The 18167-nt window shown below is 40.5% G+C and overlaps 1 long non-coding RNA gene across 2 annotated transcripts in view; it reads left to right on the top strand.

Moving 5' to 3' along the window:
* LOC126058526 (uncharacterized) overlaps window positions 1–18167 on the top strand; it is a 217474-nt gene that overhangs the window by 165838 nt on the left and 33469 nt on the right. Inside the window, exon 4 of one of the 2 annotated variants that reach the window (XR_007513239.1) lies at window positions 5810–7430. The exons of the other annotated variant lie outside the window; for it this stretch is intronic. This is a non-coding gene — a long non-coding RNA (uncharacterized LOC126058526). Of the gene's footprint in view, window positions 1–5809; window positions 7431–18167 lie in introns of those variants that run through there. 2 annotated transcript variants of the gene reach the window in all.

The following is an 18167-nucleotide window of genomic DNA, read 5'->3' as shown; positions in this document are numbered from 1 at the left end:
CCTTCTTCAGTTCTTCCAGCTACCACTCCCTCAGGGAGGCCTCTGCAGACTTCCAGCCTGGATGAGGACCCCTAGTTTTACACTTTTTCACACTCTGCTCTTTTCTTTCCTAGAATTTGTTGCAATTTTAACAGATTATTAGAGTGATCATTTATTGTGTGTGCCATTCACTCGATTATGAGTATCATGAAAGTAGGGAACCGTCTGCTAAGTTCTGCCCTGTTTCGACAGCACCAAGCATAATTATGGGCACAAAACATTTGTGCAATGAATGATGAGGGGACAAATAAATGAAGAGACAACCCTTAATAAATGTCCGTTAAATTGGAATTGAGATCCAATATACCTGTATGCAATGTAGATTCAGGGGTGACATTGCCAGTTAATACACAACGAGCACCTTGGATGTCTCCTGTGAACCTAACATATTGGTTAGACTCTGGAGTCTTTGAAGGTAATGGCTGGAGTTCATTTGAAATGTTGTATGTGCCAATTTCACTTTATTTTCTCAGGCTGGATCTCAGAGGCAAGCAGCATGCCTTTCATTCATCCAACTTATCCAAAGCCTATTCAATAGAATAATCAACTCCCAGCATGTTCCACACTTGTTGCTTGTCAAAGCCTCTTACAGTCAAGAAATGTTAAGTTAGCGGTGCGGTGTACTTGGCAACACATGGAATGAGAGGGTCAGGGTTTTAATTTTGTTCTTCCTTTAAGAGCTAGTCTCTCTGGGGACCAACAGAGTGACCTTTCCGCTTTCATCTGTGCTGTGATGAGTGAGAATGTGGTCTCTCTCTAAGTGAAGTCTCCCTTTGTGTGTTCTGAGTGCTCTTTCCTTACTTCCTCTGTGACACTCACAACAGGGTGTTATTCTATGTTTTTACTTGTCTGTCTCTCCCAAATCTATCATGACTCACTCAAAGACAAAATCTGTGGCTTGTTCACCTGCATCTTCAGTAACTTGGACAAACAATTCAGTCCCACAGAGCAGCATTTCCTAAAGCCTTGTCATGTAACAGATGTGACGATTGTTCTTAGTTGGCATCAAGTTGACGCTGACTCATGGTAACCTTATGTATAACAAAATGAAACTTTGTCCGATCCTGTGCCATCTCCATGATCTTTGATGCTTGAGTCCATTGTTCCTATTGTGGCGGTTCATCTCACTGAGGGTTTCCCTCGTTTTTGCTAACCCTCTACTTTACCAAACAAGATGCCCTTTTCTAGTGATTCATCTCTCCTGATGACATGTCCAAAGTAAGTGAGTCAAAGTCTCACCATTCTCGCTTGCAAGGAACATTCTGGCTGTATTTCTTCTAAGACTAATTTGTTCGTTCTTTTAGCAGTCCACGGTTAGTCAATATTCTTTGCCAGTGTCACAGTTTGAATGCATCAGTTCTCCTTTTTTAATTACCCAACTTTTGCGTGCACATGTGGATTGAAAAGACCACGGCTTGGGGCAAATACACACTCATTCCATGAGGCTAGCATCACCCTGACACCAAAAACAAACAAAGAAGACTACAGACCAATATGCATGATGAATAGTGAATATTGACACAAATATCCTCAACAAAATATTAGCCAACTGAGAATCTAGTCTTGTTTTAAAGTCATCACACCTATAAAGTGAGATAATAATAATTCCTTTCTAATTATGAGTCTTAGAAAGGCTATACTTGTACAATGCTCAGAACAGAGCTTAGTATATAAAAAGTGATGCAAATTGTAACCCATTTTTCAAATAAGATGATATAGTTAATGTCACTGAATTATACATGTAAAAAATGTTGAAATGGAAAATACTTATTATATATATGTATGTGTATGTGTATATGTGTGTGTGTGTATATGTACATGTATACACATACATACATACACCACAGTTTGTAAAAATGTAAGCAGTTGTTATTACACATGAGCTCTGATTCACAGGAATATCTATGTGTTTACAAATGACAGAACCCATTTCCCTTCCTGGAACAGTGGAAACAGAGGTTTGGGTAGAAGCCAGGCCATTTGAGGAAGCTGAGTTAATTTAGACACACTCCCATGAGAGGAACTGTGAGATAAAAAAACATTTCCATTCTAGAGGGTGGAAAAGCTGGTTCTGTAAGTGATGGTGGCAGAAGGGCTGGCCTGGATTTATTCGTGTCTGTATTAGAAGTGACGGCATGTGAGTGCAGCCTCCATGTCGTTCCTGTGCTGAGCACACATACCAAATACACTTAGGAGGTGAAATAAGAAATCATTAGCAACTGTGAGCTTCCCCTCGTATGCCACCTCGAGCGGGGAGAGCCCCCAAGCAATTCAAACTCGATTACACTGCTCACAGGGTGTTAGAAATGGAAACAAATGGAGAAGGGGAGCACAGAGGCAGGTGACATCCATCAGTGCGGCTGGGTGTGTTTTGTCTTGAGCCACTGGTTAGGTTTTGTTAAATGAAAACAGGAGTAGAAATAACAGGAGTAGCCCTTCATATTATAGAGCACGTCGGAGTTAGAAGAATGAAGTTCTGTGTGTCATCCCCTGGCGCCATCCTGGGAGACTAGAACAGTTAACCCCAGTGGATGAATGAGGTGACTGAGGTCAGGAGCATCCATGGCCTTGACCAGTGTTGCCTGGCTACCAGTTGTCAGGCTTGTAACCCAGTTCTCTGGCCCCTGCCTGGACTTATTTCCAGTGCTCCTTTCTGGTGAAGGAGCCCTGAGGGTTCACTGGCTAAGCATTTGGCTGCTAACTAAAAGGTTGGTGATTTGAACCTGCCAGCCCCTCCATGGGGAAAAGATGTGGAAGTCTGTTTCTGTAAAGATTACAGCCTTGGAAACCCTATGGGGCAGTTCTGCTTTCTCTGATAGGGTCATTATGAATCAGAACTGTCGTAATGGCAATGGGTTTAGGTTCCCCCCCACCCCCCGGGAAGGGGCACGGTTACGGGTGGGTGAGGTGTTCCTTATGCAACGGGATTCATCTTCTACATGTGTACCTGCCTTCTCTTCTGCCAGGTCTTTAGATGCCTGGGTCTGGTTGAGGCCACTTACCAATGCTCCAGGGGCCCAGGGAATGCCACAGCTCATGGCATTTGCCCGGGCTTGAAACAGGTTCATTCTGGTTCAAACCCTTGCTGGTAATTTGCATTTCTAACAAGCTCCCTGCTGATAATTTGCATTTCCTCCCCCAAACATACTGAATCAGAATCTACAGTTTAACAAGATTCCCAGGTGATTCTTATGTATAACTTCCTAGGAACAAGTTAGAAATGCAAATTCTCAGCAGGGGTTCAAACTGGAAGGAACTGGTTTGAAGCCCTGCATATAACACAGTGACCCTGCAAATGGCTTCAGCTGCCTGTCTCCACCACACACCTGAGCTTGTTCCATCAGGTACTGATGTCTGTCAGGTGCTGCTAGATAGGCCTCCTGGGTAAGCACAGCACATTGCGACCACGAGCCCTTCTCTCCCCGGACTCATTGTCTGAAGGATGGGCATCCCTTTTATTCCAGTTTGTAATTCAGCCCCTACTCTCTCACCCATAAAATGAGATCATAGTTCTCACCTCATTGGTTTATTGTGAGTCTTAAAAAGTTTACATATGTAAAATGTTTAGAACAGGGGTAGGGACATGCTCCTTCATTTTATAAATGAGGGCCTTTTTTTTAAGAGGCCCATGAAGCTTATTCGATGTCACAGCAGAGCCTTTAAAGTCCTCTGCTTTATAGTAATGTAGTAATGTAATTGAAAAACAACAACAAATGAGTGCTATTACCAGCCATATGGTCTTGGGCAATTAAATTTTCCTGCCTCGGTTTTCTCATCTGTAAAATGAAGAATATTGATAGTGTCAGCCTCAGAAGTTTGTTGTCAGGATGAAGTGAAATAACTCCAAAGCATTTAGCAGAGTACCTGCCATTTGGTAGCATCCAATAGATACTTGTTGAAAAAATTATTAAACCCACAGTCTGTCTCTCTCTCTCTCATTCATCCATTCAAAAATGTTTCTTCATTGCCTGCTATGTGCTAGGCCCTGTGCCAAGAGTAGAGTGTCTAGTTGTGGACAGCATAGGCAAGGTCCCTATTCTCGTAAGTCACACAATCTACTAAGGAAATAAATGATAACAACACAAATTATTTGAAAATTATAAATGGTGATAGATGCTATGAGAGACAATAACAGAGAGACATAGATTATGGAAGAATGGGTCAAGAAAAACCTCCAGACGAAATGTCACTTACAGCAGAAACCTATAGGAGCTAGCTGGGTTGGAGCTGGGGGCATGAGTGTTCCAAGCAGAAGAAACTGCATGTGCTAAGCTATGAAAACCTAAGTGTTGTCAGTGTGAAAAACCAGGAGAGAGAGACGATGACAAGTTCCTCTGCATGTTTTCTGTGCTGCTCCTCTGGCTCATCTCCCTTGGTTTCCCTTGAGGTCTCCACTCCAGTCATGGCACAGTCCCCTGGTCCTTCTGCCTGTGCAAATGCTGCTCTTGCCTGGAACACTTTCCCTCTCTTCTCCAACCACCTGATTCCTAGTTTCTTTCCAAGATCCCCTGAAACACCTCTTCTGGAGTTTTCTTTGATGCCTTCCAACTGGAAGATGCTCCCCAGTGATCTCCCATGCCACCCCATATTTTGCAGTGCCACAGGACTTAGCAGGATTTACCATAATTGTTGGCTTATCGGTATGCCCCCCACTGTATGCACTGTGAGCTCTTTAAGGTTGACGTGCCTTGGAAGACAAGCCTGGCAATGTGCTCCTGAAAGGACACAGCCCTGAATACCCTGTGGGGCAGTTCTACCCTGCACACATGGGGTCACCATAAGCCGGAATCAACCTGACAAAGTGACTGCAACAATGGGCTCAAACATAGCAATGATCATGAGGATGGCACAGGATGAGGCAACATTTTGTTCTGTTATATTTAAGGTTGCTATGAGTCAAAACCATACTCAAAGGCACCAAGCAACTTTATACATATATTTCTCTAAGTATGGTTGGGGCGACGTATGTTTAAAGAGCACTCTCCAGGTGATGTAGATCATTGGCTGTGTTTGGGAATTACTTATTCAGGTGACCTTTAAGATTTTCTATTGAATATGCAATCCCAAGCAGACTCATCCTCAGTTTCCTCCAGCTTCAAGCTGTCAATACACCCACCCCTTCCTCGCTCTCAGCAGATAACCTTTTCTTATACTTACGAAATAACTCCAAAGCATTTAGCAGAGTGCCTGCCATTTGGTAGCATCCAATAGATACTTGTTGAAAAAACTATACTTATGAGAAAATTGGATCCATCTAAAAAGAAGCTCTCTATCTTTCCTCCATCCAACCTACCCACCTGCACCTGTCTACTCTGCCATCCTTCCTGTTACACTGTGGGCTCTCCCTAGCTCATCCGCTTTCCCCACTCAGAACTGCACATGCCGTTACCACTTCTTCCTCCAGAGCAACAAATGCTTTTTCTTTACCTTCTGGGCCAGTTCTAGCATAGCAATATTTCTGTCCCTTAAACAAATGACAAAATAAACCTTGGTAGACCCCTCACCTTCTCATTTTCAGCTTCCCTTTATAGAAAATATTTTAAATATTTGACTTCCTACTCTGCCAGTTGGGCTTTTATACTCAAATTTCTCTGATTTGGCTCTTGGCTTGATCTCTAGAGCCCTCCATTCTGCTGGTTCTCTGCTTCTCAAGCCTTAGATTATCAGATGCCTCAGCAGCACTTGAAATCACAGATTTTCCTTCTATTTGAAACAATTGTTTGTTTGTTTGTTTTCTCACTTGGTTTCTTTTTTCATTTCATGATTCCAGGAAGACTACGTACCAGCTCTATATGATGACTTCACCATTCTCTAAGCAGAAATGCTCATGTGTTCTTCTCAAGTCCTGAATGACCCTCACCTAGCCGACAGATACTCACGTTCTTCCCATTAAGTCTGTAAGGGTGGAAATTCCTGGGTGATGGGCCAGGGTAGGGACTGAGGAGAGAAGATAATAATTCTTCAACAAACCTGTGACTTTGCTCTCTGAAGTAGACCCGCATAGCTCTTACTCTATTCGGCACTGGTGTTAGGCGACCGTTCTCCCTTCCGAGAGTCTATTTGTATGTGTTACTTTATGTAAGTGCCAGGGAAGGCTCCTACCACTGCCGAGGAGGCAGCATTGTAGTCTGTGCAGCCTGACTTTTTTTCAAGCCAGGGCCTCGAGAATAGCCTTCCTATAAGTGTAACTAGGGCATGGTAGGTATGTTTCCTAATGCCACAAATGCCATGTCTCATTTTAATCCTTTTATGAACCAATTATTTTCTGCTTTGAATTTTTTTTTTTTTATACCATGTTTTCATTAATGGAAGCATGGTGAATCATTGACTGTGTCTGAATTTTTGAAAGGTAGCAAGGACTTTTTTTTTTGTTGCTCTGTGGTTAAGAGCTTGGCTGCAGTTCAAATCTACCAGCCGCTTCTTGGAAACCCTGTGGGGTAGTTCTACTCTGTCCTATATAGGGTCATTATGAGTTGGAATTGACTCGACAGCATCGATCTTTTTGTAGTATGGGGTTTTTGTTGCTGTTGCCCTCTCCTACAAGCCTACCCTAAGTGTTTAGCGGTATATATGAAGCACCACTAATTATACCCCAGAGTCCCCACCAGGTCTGTTGGTAAATAAGTTTAATAAAAACATTCAAAATCTCTATTTTCCTTTCCAAAAATTCAGACACCTCATACAATACCCTGTAAAAACAGTACTTTGTGATACACACCCATTTCTTTGGTTTCAAACAGTCATAAAGACCCCCGCCTTGCAGCAGCAGGCACTGTCAATGGTACAGCAGCTTTCCGATAAACCTTCAGTGGCAGAAAAAGTGCTTGGTCCCCAAACGTACCTGAGAGCACGAAAAAGGTAAAGCTTATAGAAGAACCTTGAAAATAAACCCAAGAGTAATATAAGATTGAAAGTTTTTCCAGAGGCATAGTTCCGAGTGGCCAAAAATAAGTAGCTAGTTAAAATAGGCAAAAATAGTAAAGCTTCTGACTCCTTCTAGAGAAGATGATGGTCCTCTCTACAGGGATTATGGAGTGCCAAATTTAACCACCATGGAAGGACCCCACCCCAAAGCTTGCTGGAAACATATTATGGGAAATGTTGAGTCAAGTTCCCTTAAGAACCTGAACATGGGCCAACTCTTGCCAGGCAGATTTTTTTTTTCTCTCTCTCTTTCTCTTTCTTTTTGGGTAAACGAAAGCAATTAATATTCTAGGACTGTGAGCTATTTTTTTTTATATAAGTCATATTAAGATATGAGTGTATCTGCCTACAAGATAAATTATACAATTTGCAATAAAGGAAGATAACAGGTAAAAGTTTGCAACATGACTGAGAAAATCCTCTGTCAGAAATGAGGCTTGATTGTTTCAATTAGAGCATATAGATAAATCCACTTCTTAGTGCTCAAACAAGGCAAAGGAATTATGAATGCAGGTTTCCATGTCACATTGTTTCTGGTCAGAACATTTTTCCTTTTGGAAACCAAAAAAACCAAACCCAGTGCCATCGATAAGATTCCGACTCATAGCGACCCTATAGGACAGAGTAGAACTGCCCCATAGAGTTTCCAAGGAGCGCCTGACGGATTCAAACTACCAGCCCTTTGGTTAGCAGCCGTAGCACTTAACCACTACGCCACCAGGGTTTCCATCCTTTTGGAAACAGTTGTTTATCTGAAGCCATGTCTGGCTGAGGATCACAGGCAAACTCCCCAATATTCACTCATTTATATAAGTAGGCTAAGCCAGGCCAGAATGAAGTACTGCTCTCAGGTTTGAAATAACCTCTTCTTTGGCAGACTGAAGGAGCCCTGGTGGCCCAGTGGTTAAGTGCTTGGCTGCAAACTGAAAGATCAGCAGTTTGAACCTACCAGTTCCTCTGATGGAGAAAGATGTGGCAGTCTGTATCTGTAAAGATGACAGCTTTGGAAACCCTATGGGGGTGTTCTACTCTGTCCTATAGGGTCACTATGAGTCAGAATTGACTTAACAGCAATAGGTTTTTTTTTGTTTGTTTGTTTTTTGGCAGAATGATGAAAACAGTGGAGAAAATACCTGAGTGTTGCTTAGTTTAGTCTTGCAAAATGTAAAGGAACAAAGCGTAAAAACCTTTTAACTGTTCCCTACATCTTAATATTCCCTGACTTGCTTTTTATTTTTTTCAAGAATAAAAATAAGGCCTTGTTCAGAGAAAAGCATTTCTACTTTTGGGAAGGTTCTATAGTTAAAAAAACTAAAAACTAAACCCGTTGCTGATGAGTCAATTCCGACTCACAGTGACCCTATAGGACAGAGTAGAACTGCCCCATAGGGTTTCCAAGACGCAGCTGGTGGGTTCTAGTGACTGACCTTTTCGTTAGCAGCCGAGCTCTTACCCACTGCATCACCAGGGCCCCAATAATTAGCAGCTCTTATGTCAAAGGGATAGCATGTGGTTGTACAGAATTGCACGTGTTTTTATCCAAGGTCCAGGGTAGTTATTTGTCCTCGGAATGGTTCTGCAGGTAAGTACAGAGTGACTCTGAAGACTCTGAAGTGAATGATCAGCACAACGCCTATACAGAAAAGCCAACATCACACATCCGAAGGGCCCTTTCAAGCAATAAGTCATTGATTCACACTCTCTACGGCAAGGAGTCTCCTGAGGTCATCTCTTCTGTGGAGGACTTCAGTCCATTCTGTTTGTGAAAAGACAAGCCACATTAGAAGTTGTCCTATTGTGTTCCAAGATCTCCCTTTATTTTCTTTATGGATGAAATAAAGGAATTGCCAATTTGTGGCCTGAATAATTCAAAAGCTATTGACAGCTCATGAGTCAGGGAACCTCCGTATAGAAACCCCTTTTCGGAATGAACAATGGGAGCATTCAGCTTCTGCTGAATCATCTGTCCTCCCGTGGAATTGAAAGAATTTGGAAAGCTCTCTGACACTCTGCTCACTCTGAGGTTCTCCACCAGAAAGAGGCAGTCTCTGCTTCTAGACATCAGGATGAAAAACGGTAACTGTACTGTTATTGAAAAGCAGGTGACCTCAAATATTTATGATAATCTTTCATAGTAAATATTGCAAGTATTCCTCCAGCCAAGGACCAGAAACTATATTCTTACCTTTTGTAGTGTAGAAGGAGGCTAGATTTTCAGAGAGAGAGAAAAGTCAGGCAGAAATAATAGCAATTTACACCTCTACAGGGGTTATATTCACACAGAGCTTTCACATTTATTTTTTGGTCTTTCTCACCAGGACTGGTTAAGGCCATCTAGGATTATTGTCTCAATTTTACAACTATACCTCAGAGAGGTGTACAGATTTCTATAAGGTCACATAGTCAACAGGCAGCAAAACTAGAGTAAAAAAGGCATCTGATGGTCCTTAACTTTGTGCTTCTTTTCGCTATCACCAAATAATAATGAAACCAGAACACTGTTTTGTTGTTACCATTGTTCTGTTTTTCCCATTATGAAGAAAGAGAGGTTGGATGCTTTCTAATTAGTTCAATATCACTTAGAGGCAATTTGTATAGTGGCTAAGTTCTTGAGTTTTGACATTGGAATTCCTGGATTTAAATTCCAAATTCTATTCCTCACTATCTGTGAAAACTTGAGCAATTAAAAAAAAAAAAAATCACTACGTCTCATTTTCCTTGGCTATAAAATGAGGATAACCATGGTGCCTACCTCACAGCATCATTGTACACTAAATGAAATAAAAATACATATAACTCATTGCTGTTGAGTTGTTTCCAACTCATAGCAACCCTATAAACCGAACTGCCCCATAGAGTTTCCAAGGAATGGCTGGTGGATTTGAACTGCCAACCTTTTGGTTAGCAGCCATAGCTCTTAACCACTATCCCACCAGGGTTTCCAAAAATATGTACAAGATGCACAAAAGTCTTCAACAAATTGGCAGTGGCAATGGCAGTGATGTTGGTGATATATTCGATGGTGTTGGTGGAGGTGATGGCTGTGGCAGAGGTGGTGCTAATGGTGGTGATGGAGGTGTTGGTAGTGGTGATGGTGACGGTGATGGTGATGGTGGTTGCGGTGGTGATGATGGTTTTGTTGCCATTGTTGTCAGGTGCTGTCAAGTCAGTTCTGGCTCATAATCACCCTACGCACAACAGAATAGCAGCAGCGGTGGTTATATTAACAGTGGCAGAAGCAGCAGCCAGTATTCTGAAGATATTTTGAGAGAGTAATGGTCTAATATCATGCAGTTTTAAGTTTAGTGGAGTTTCTATTGTGTCCCTAGTATAATTTTTCCTACTCTGAGAACTAGGATTTTCAGACACACAAAATCTAAAACTATGGGATCAGGAAGAATACAGTTCATTGGGTCATTCCCCTTATTACTGGTTGTTTTTTTGCCTGTTTTATCTTATTGTCTTGGTTTTAGAGGACAGGGGTAATTTCATGGGTTTGTACTTTGTCTTTCTTATTATAATAGTTGTTTTTTTTTTTTTTTTTTGGTGAATATACAATGTGAGAGTTGTACCAACTGGGAACTATGCCCATACTGACATATTTTCGAGAATCAAGGAAATTACTACTGGGGGTGGGGTAGGGGGGCGATCCATGGTCTTTGTGGCCTCACTGTGGTAGATTGTATTGTTTACCAAATCCCCCAGTTCCTTCCCTGGGCTATCCCTTCCTGTGATGGGATGATTTTCCCTCTCTATTCTATTGATGTCTTGTGGCCACATGATGTGTTTTGGCCAATGAAATTTGAGCAAAAGTAATTTATGTTTCCTTGGGCATGTTTCTCTCCCCTGTACCATGAGAGCAGCCGTATTGCAGGTAGAGACTCCCTCATCTGCTTCTGTCCTATACAGAAGACCATATAAAGCAGGGCTAAGGGTGAACTAAGACAAATATAGAGCAATATTGAAAAATAAAACTTTGTTTATTTTGAAGTAATTGGTTCAGTGCAATTTAGCTTGATAGTCACATCTCACTAGATAATGAGCTACTTAAGGCACAGATCATGGCTTAATTATCATTAAATCCATATTGCTTACCATAGTTCCTAGAATACAGTAGGTGTTCAATAAGATATTGTTGAATGACAGGTGCAAGCTATATACCTACTTATTAGTATTATCTTAGTTTTCAAACCAACATGTATATCTGCAGTTTGAAAAAAATTATTAAGCTAGTTATTTACAGATAGTAACTAGCACAGCATCTTAACTGTAACAGACATTTAATACACGTTTATTGATTTTCTAGTGCCAAACATGTCTTAACCTTCCTGTCTTCCATAGCATCTGTTAACATACAGCAATAGACTCTGAATTTAAGGACCAGAACCTTTTATATTCATGTTTATTTCCCTAGAATCTAGATTATTCCTATCATGTTTGTTACAAATATTTACTCTGTTATTTAACGTATACTTATTAAATGGCGACTGAATGATTCCAAAGAAATATATTTCTGATGGGTGTATTTTACGCAGATAAGCATGAAGTTATTTGGAGAAAGTGGAAGATTTTCATTTCAAATAGTACCCATTTAATCTCTTTGAACAGGAACTAGTCAGTGATCAGCTATTGACTTTATAGAATCAGTTGTGTTTATGATATCAAGTGTTAGGTTGACCCTAGTGTTATATTACTGATTAAGGATACCATGTAGAACAGGTAATTTTGGCTGAAAAGTTTTATTGTCATTGCTGGTGGTGGTGGCAGTGGCAGTGGTATGCGTGCATGTGTGTGTGCATGTTTCTTTACACTTAATTGATAAGTACTCCCTACAATGGGGAATTACAATTGGTGTAATTTTGATGATGAATCTCTGTTAAATTTAATTATATGAAACCCAAGTTGAGAGTAAATTTACTCACACTTATAAAATTTGTGGGGTCCATATGGGTGAACAGATTGCTTTATTCTCAGGTTGTCCCATGAGGGGATTATAGCAGAGATAAATATCCGTACCTCTCTGTCCTTGATGTTAGGAAGAATCAGTTTGCAGCAGTCAGTGCTTGTGATAATTTGGAGCTAACCATATGAACATCAATTACTAAAGTGTACCTGGGCCTGGACAATAGGAATTACCTCATAACCTGTCTCCTTACCTTCTGCCTCCCTAATCTAATTTCTTCCTCATAGTACTGCTAGATTCAACTTCCCAAATCACCATTTTTATCAGGTTATTTTCTGACTTCAATGGCTTATCTTTGCCTACAAAATAAAATCCACCCTTCTTGGAATGACTCTCAAGGTTTTCTCCTTATTTTTCTTCAACTACCCTTCCAGGCTTAATTCTCATCACCTAACTGCACAAATCCTCCGCTGCAGCTGAACTGGACCACTCAACATCTTCTGCATCTTATGTTTATCGGCCTTCTCTTCTCTGCTAATACCGTTTGCTCTCCCTGGAAAACAATTTTAATTCTCTTCATAGTTATTCATTTGATAAATGTTTATAAAGTATTGAGCTATGAGTCTTCTATTCCACTTGGGATATAACAAGTAGCAAAACAGCCTAGCTCCCTACTTTCTTGAAGCTTATAAATAAATATGTTTTTTGAGAAATTCCCTCAAATGTTCTCATCAAGGTGACTCCTACAGTTTGTTCAACTGAAAGTTATGTTTTCCTTCTGAGAAATTTTAGCACTTATTATATCACCCAATGTTCTATGTCAATCTTATCGCTACATTTCAGACTGTAAGTTCCTAGAAAGAAGAGCCATATACATACCTCAATGTTTCCACAGAAAAGCACAGTTCCTGGAACATGGGCCATCTGAAAAATAAGTGTATTGTTATTTAAAGAATAATATAAAAATTAACCAATACTAGGTACCATCTCTTGAACATTTGCCATGTGCCCAGCATTATATCCGCTGTTTGTCAGTTTGTCATACTGTGGTTGCTTGTGTGTTGCTGTGATTCTGGAAGCTACGTCACCGGTATTTCAAATGCCAGCAGGGTCAGCCATGGTGGACAGGTTTCAGCTGAGCTTCCAGACTAAGACAGACAGGAAAGAAGGACCTGGCAATCTATTTCTGAAAAAAATTGGCCAGTGAAAACCTTAGGGATAGGAGCAGAATATTGTCTATTATAGTGCCAGATGAGCCCCTCAGGTTAGAACGCACTCAAGAGATGACTGGGGAAGAGCTGCTTCCTCAAAACAGAGTCGACCTTAATGACTAGGATGGAGTAAAACATTGGGGACCTTTATTAGCCGATGATGGAGTAAAACTTTTTGGACCTTTATTGGCTGATGTGTCATGAATCAAAATGAGAAGAAAGAGCTACAGATATCCATTATAATACAACACAGAATGTACAAAGTATAAACATAGAAAAATTGGAAATTGTCAAAAATGAAATGGAACACCTGAAGATTGGTATCTTAGGCATTAGTGAACTGAAATGGACTGGTATCGACCATTTTGAATCAGACAACCATCTGGTCAGCCGCTCAGGGAATGGCAAATTGAAGAGGAACGGTGTCACATTCATTGTCAGAAAAAAAAAAAAAAAATTTTTTTTTCAAGATCTATCCTGAAATATAATGCTGTCAGTGATAGGATAATATCCATACACCTACAAGGAAGACCAATTAATATGAATGTTATTCGTATTTACCCACCAACCACTAACACTAAAGATGAAGGTATTGAGGATGTTTACCAATTTCTGCAGTCTGAAGTTGATCAAACATGTAAGCGATAAAAAAATAAAATAAAATAAAAGCAACATGCATTGATAATTACTGGTGACTGGAATGTGAAAGGTGGAAACAAAGAAGAGGATCAGTAGTTGGGAAATATGACTTTGGTGATAGAAATTATGCTGGAGAGTTCATGACAGAATTTTGCAAGACCGGTGACTTAATCAATGCAAATACCATTTTTTAACAACATACAAGGTGACTATACATGTGAACTTCCCCAGAGAGAATAAACAGGAATCAAATCTACTACATCTATGGAAAAAGTTGATGGAGAAGCTCAATATTATCAATCATAACAAGGCCAGGGGCTGAGTGTGGAACAGACCATCAATTGCTCATATGCAAGTTTAAGTTAAAACTGGAGAAAATTAAAATAAATCCACAAGAGCCAAAGTACAACCTTGAGTATATCTGACTTTAATTTAGAAACCATCTCAAGAGTAGATTTGATACACTGAACTCTAATGACCAAAGACCAGATGAGTTGTGGGATGACATCAAGGACACCGTACATGAAGAAAGCAAGAGGCCACTAAAAAGACAGGAAAGAAATTAAGAGCAAAATGGATGTCAGAAGACTCTGAAACTTGCCCTTGAACGTAGAGTAGCTAAAGCAAAAAGAAGAAACAAAGTCAAAGGACTGAACAGAAAATTTCAGAGGATGGCTGGAGAAGACAAAGTAAAGTATTATAATGACATGTGCAAAGACCTGGAGTTAGAAAACCAAAAGGGAAGAATATGCTCAGCATTTCTAAGGCTGAAAGAACTGAAGGCAAAATTCAAGCGTCAAGTTGCAATACTGAAAGGTTCTATGGGCAAAAAATTGAATGACACAGAAAACATCAAAAGCAGATGGAGGGAATACACAGAGTCACTGTACCAAAAACACTTGGTGGATGTTTAACCATTTCAGGAGGCAGCATATAATCAAGAACCAATGGTACTAAAGGAAGAAGTCCAAACTGGACTTAAGACATCAGCAAAAAACAAGGCTCCGGGAATTGACGGAATACCAACTGAAATGTTTTAACAAACGGATGCAATTTTAGAAGCACTCATTCATCTATCCCAAGAAATTTGGAAGACGGCTACTTGAACAACTGACTGAAAGATATTTGTGTACCTGCCTATTCCAATAAAAGGTAATCCAATGAAATGAGGACATAATAGAACAATATCATCAATATCAGATGCAAACAAAATTATGCTGAAAATAATTTAAAAACAACTGCAGTAATACATCCACAGGGGACTGGCAGAAATTCAAACTGGCTTCAGAAGAGGACATGGAATGAGGGATATCATTGCTGATATCAGATGGATCTCGGCTGAAAGCAGAGAATACCAGAAAGATGCTTACCTGTGTTTTATTGACTATGCAAAGGCATTCAACCGTGTGGATCATAACAAATTATGGATAACATTGCAAAGAATGGAAATTCCAGGACACTTAATTGTGCTCATGAGGAACCTGTACATAGACCAAGAGGCTGTTGTTCTAACAGAACAAAGGGATACTGCATGGTTTAAAGTCAGGAAAGGTGTGTGTCAAGGTTATATCCTTTTACCATATTTATTTATAATACGAGAAGCTGGACTATATGAAGAAGGATGGGGCATCAGGACTGGAGGAAGACTCATTAACAACCCTGCATTATGCAGATGACACAACCTTGCTTGCTGAAAGTAAAGAAGGCTTGAAGCACTTCCTGTTGAAGATGAAAGACCACAGCCTTCAGTATGGCTTATACCTCAACATAAAGAAAACAAAATTCGTTACAACTGGACCAATAAGCAACATCACTTTAAATGCAGCAAATACTGAAGTCAAGGATTTCAGTTTACTTGGATTCACAATGAACACCCATGAAAGCAGCAGTCAAGAAATCAAATGATGTATTGCATTGGACAAGTCTGCTGTAAAAGACCTCTTTAAAGTTAGAAAGCAAACATGTCACTTTGAGGACTAAGGTGCACCTGACCCAAGCCATGGTGTTTTCAATCGCCTCATATGCATGTGAAAGCTGGACAGTGAATAAGGAAGACCTAAGAAGAATTCATGCCTTTGAATATGGTGTTGGGAAGAATATTGAGTATATCAAGGACTGTCAGAAGACTGAAGAAGTCTCTCTTGGAAGAAGTACAGCCAGAATGCTCCTTAGCAGCAAGGATGGCAAGATTTCATCTCACTTATTTGGACATGGTATCAGGTGGGACCAATCCCTGGAGAAGGACATCATGCTTGGTAAGGTAGAGGATCATTGAAAAAGAGGAAGGCTCTCAACAGCATGTACTGATACAGTGGCTGCAGTATTGGGCTCAAGCATAGTAAGGATTGTGAAAATGGCAATGGACCAGGCAGTGTTTCATTCTATTGTACATTGAGTTGGAACAGACTCTATGGCACATAACAATAACTACAAGTATTGTATATATCCTTGAAATTTATAATCTCTCACCTCCACAACAATGTACTAGGGTACATATTTTTTCCCCACCTTTGTTAGTGAGAAACTAAGACAAGCAGGTATGAACTTTGTTAGAATTTTTTTTTTTTTTGAATAGTACCTATTTCCTGTCTTTAATTGTAGAGCTATTCTGTGATCAGACCCTGACCTTACAGGATCAGTTGTGTTCATGATAGAGAGTTTAGATCAACCTTGGCTTTATGGTTTTAGGGGATTCCTATAGGCATGGAAACCCTGGTGGCCTAGTGGTTAAGAACTATGGCTGCAAACCAAAAGATCAGCAGTTTGAATCCACCAGGCACTCCTTGGAAATGCTATGGGGCAGTTCTACTCTGTACTTTAGGGTCACTATGAGTCGGAATCGACTCGGCAGTTGGGGTTTGGTTGTTTTTTTTTATAGACGTGTAGACCAATTCTTTGAGAATATTTTGGCTGTAATATTCTTGTGGTCAAACTGGGATTCAAATTGAGATCTGTTTTTCTCCAAAGCCCACATATTTTCCTATACCACTCTGCTGAATAAATGGAAGTGCTCAAAGTTACACACTGTAGCAGGTGCTCTTGGTGCTTTGCCCATATCCCCTAAACACTCCCCTCTAAACTTTGAAGGCTGGGACTTTTATCTGTCAATGGGAGTAATGACAGGCTACATGTGTTGGGGGAGTGAATGTCCTCTAGCAATCTCAGACAGAGTGGGTGTATAAACACACCAGCCTCCTTGCCCCTTCCCTGGGTAACTCTGAAGTATGTTCCACACTAGATTCAGCTCTGATTTCCCCCAGGGGCAGCTTCCTTGCTAATGCGCTCTGTTGGCTTGCTTTCCTCCCCATCTCATGTCTTCATTTCCAACCAGTGGTTCTTAAAAATCACCTCCCCACTTCCTCAAATAAACAACTTACAGTTGAATTCTTTTCTCAGGATCTTCTGGGGGAACTGAAACCGAGACACCTGCCTAATTTTTAGTTGTCAGTGAATGCCCTACTATCCCTGCCTAACCTATTGTGCACACCACCTTGGCTTGCTCTTTTTATGAACCAAAGGCCTGTCATCTATAAGCTAGGCACTGCCTGGCTCCAGCTTTGAGCTTTTTCAGTCCTTTTATGTATGTGTGTGTGTGTGTGTGTGTGTGTGTGTATAGAATGTGTGTGTGTGTGTGTGTGTGTGTGTATAACCCAAAACCCAGTGCCGTTGAGTTGATTCTGACTCATAGCGACCCTATAGGGCAGAGTAGAACTGAGTTTTCAAGGAGCACCTGGAGGATTTGAACTGCCGACCCTTTGGTTAGCAGCTGTAGCACTTATATAATATGTATATGCGTGTGTGTATATATGTGTGTGTATAATATATATGTGCTTTTGTATGTATGTGTGTGTGCATAACATATATGTGTGTGTATAATATATATGTGTATATACATTATATATGTGTGTGTATATAAATGTGTGTGAGTGTATATACGTGTGTGTTTATACATAAGATATGTGTGTGTGTATATGTGTGTACGTGTGTGTGTAAGAAGCCCGTTTCCCACTTATGGGTGTGATGTTGGAAATCTTTGCTGCCCTCCTCCTAGGGTTAGTTCTACCAAACTGGATTTAGCTGCAAAGAACCCATATCAACTAGTTGCTGTTAAGTTGACTCTGGCTTGTAGAAACTGTGTATGTCAGTAGAACTGCACTCCATAGAGTTTTCAATGCTTACTTTTTCAGAAGTAGACCACCAGGCCTTTCTTCCAAGGCACCTCTAGGTGGACTGAAGACTCTAATCTTTTGGTTAGCACCTGAGCACATTAACCATATGTACCACCCAGGGACCTCATAAAACCAAAGTAAATTAAACTAAACCCATTGCTGTCGAGCTTATTCCGACTCATGGTGATTTGACATGTTTCAGAATAAAACTGTGTTCCACAGGATCTTACAGAAGTAGATTGTCAAGGCATTCTTCCGTGGCACCACTGGGTTAATCTGAAC

The sequence above is a fragment of the Elephas maximus genome, chromosome 15, assembly GCF_024166365.1.
Source record: "Elephas maximus indicus isolate mEleMax1 chromosome 15, mEleMax1 primary haplotype, whole genome shotgun sequence".
Taxonomy (NCBI): domain Eukaryota; kingdom Metazoa; phylum Chordata; class Mammalia; order Proboscidea; family Elephantidae; genus Elephas; species Elephas maximus.
This window is presented reverse-complemented; position numbering and strand designations above follow the sequence as displayed.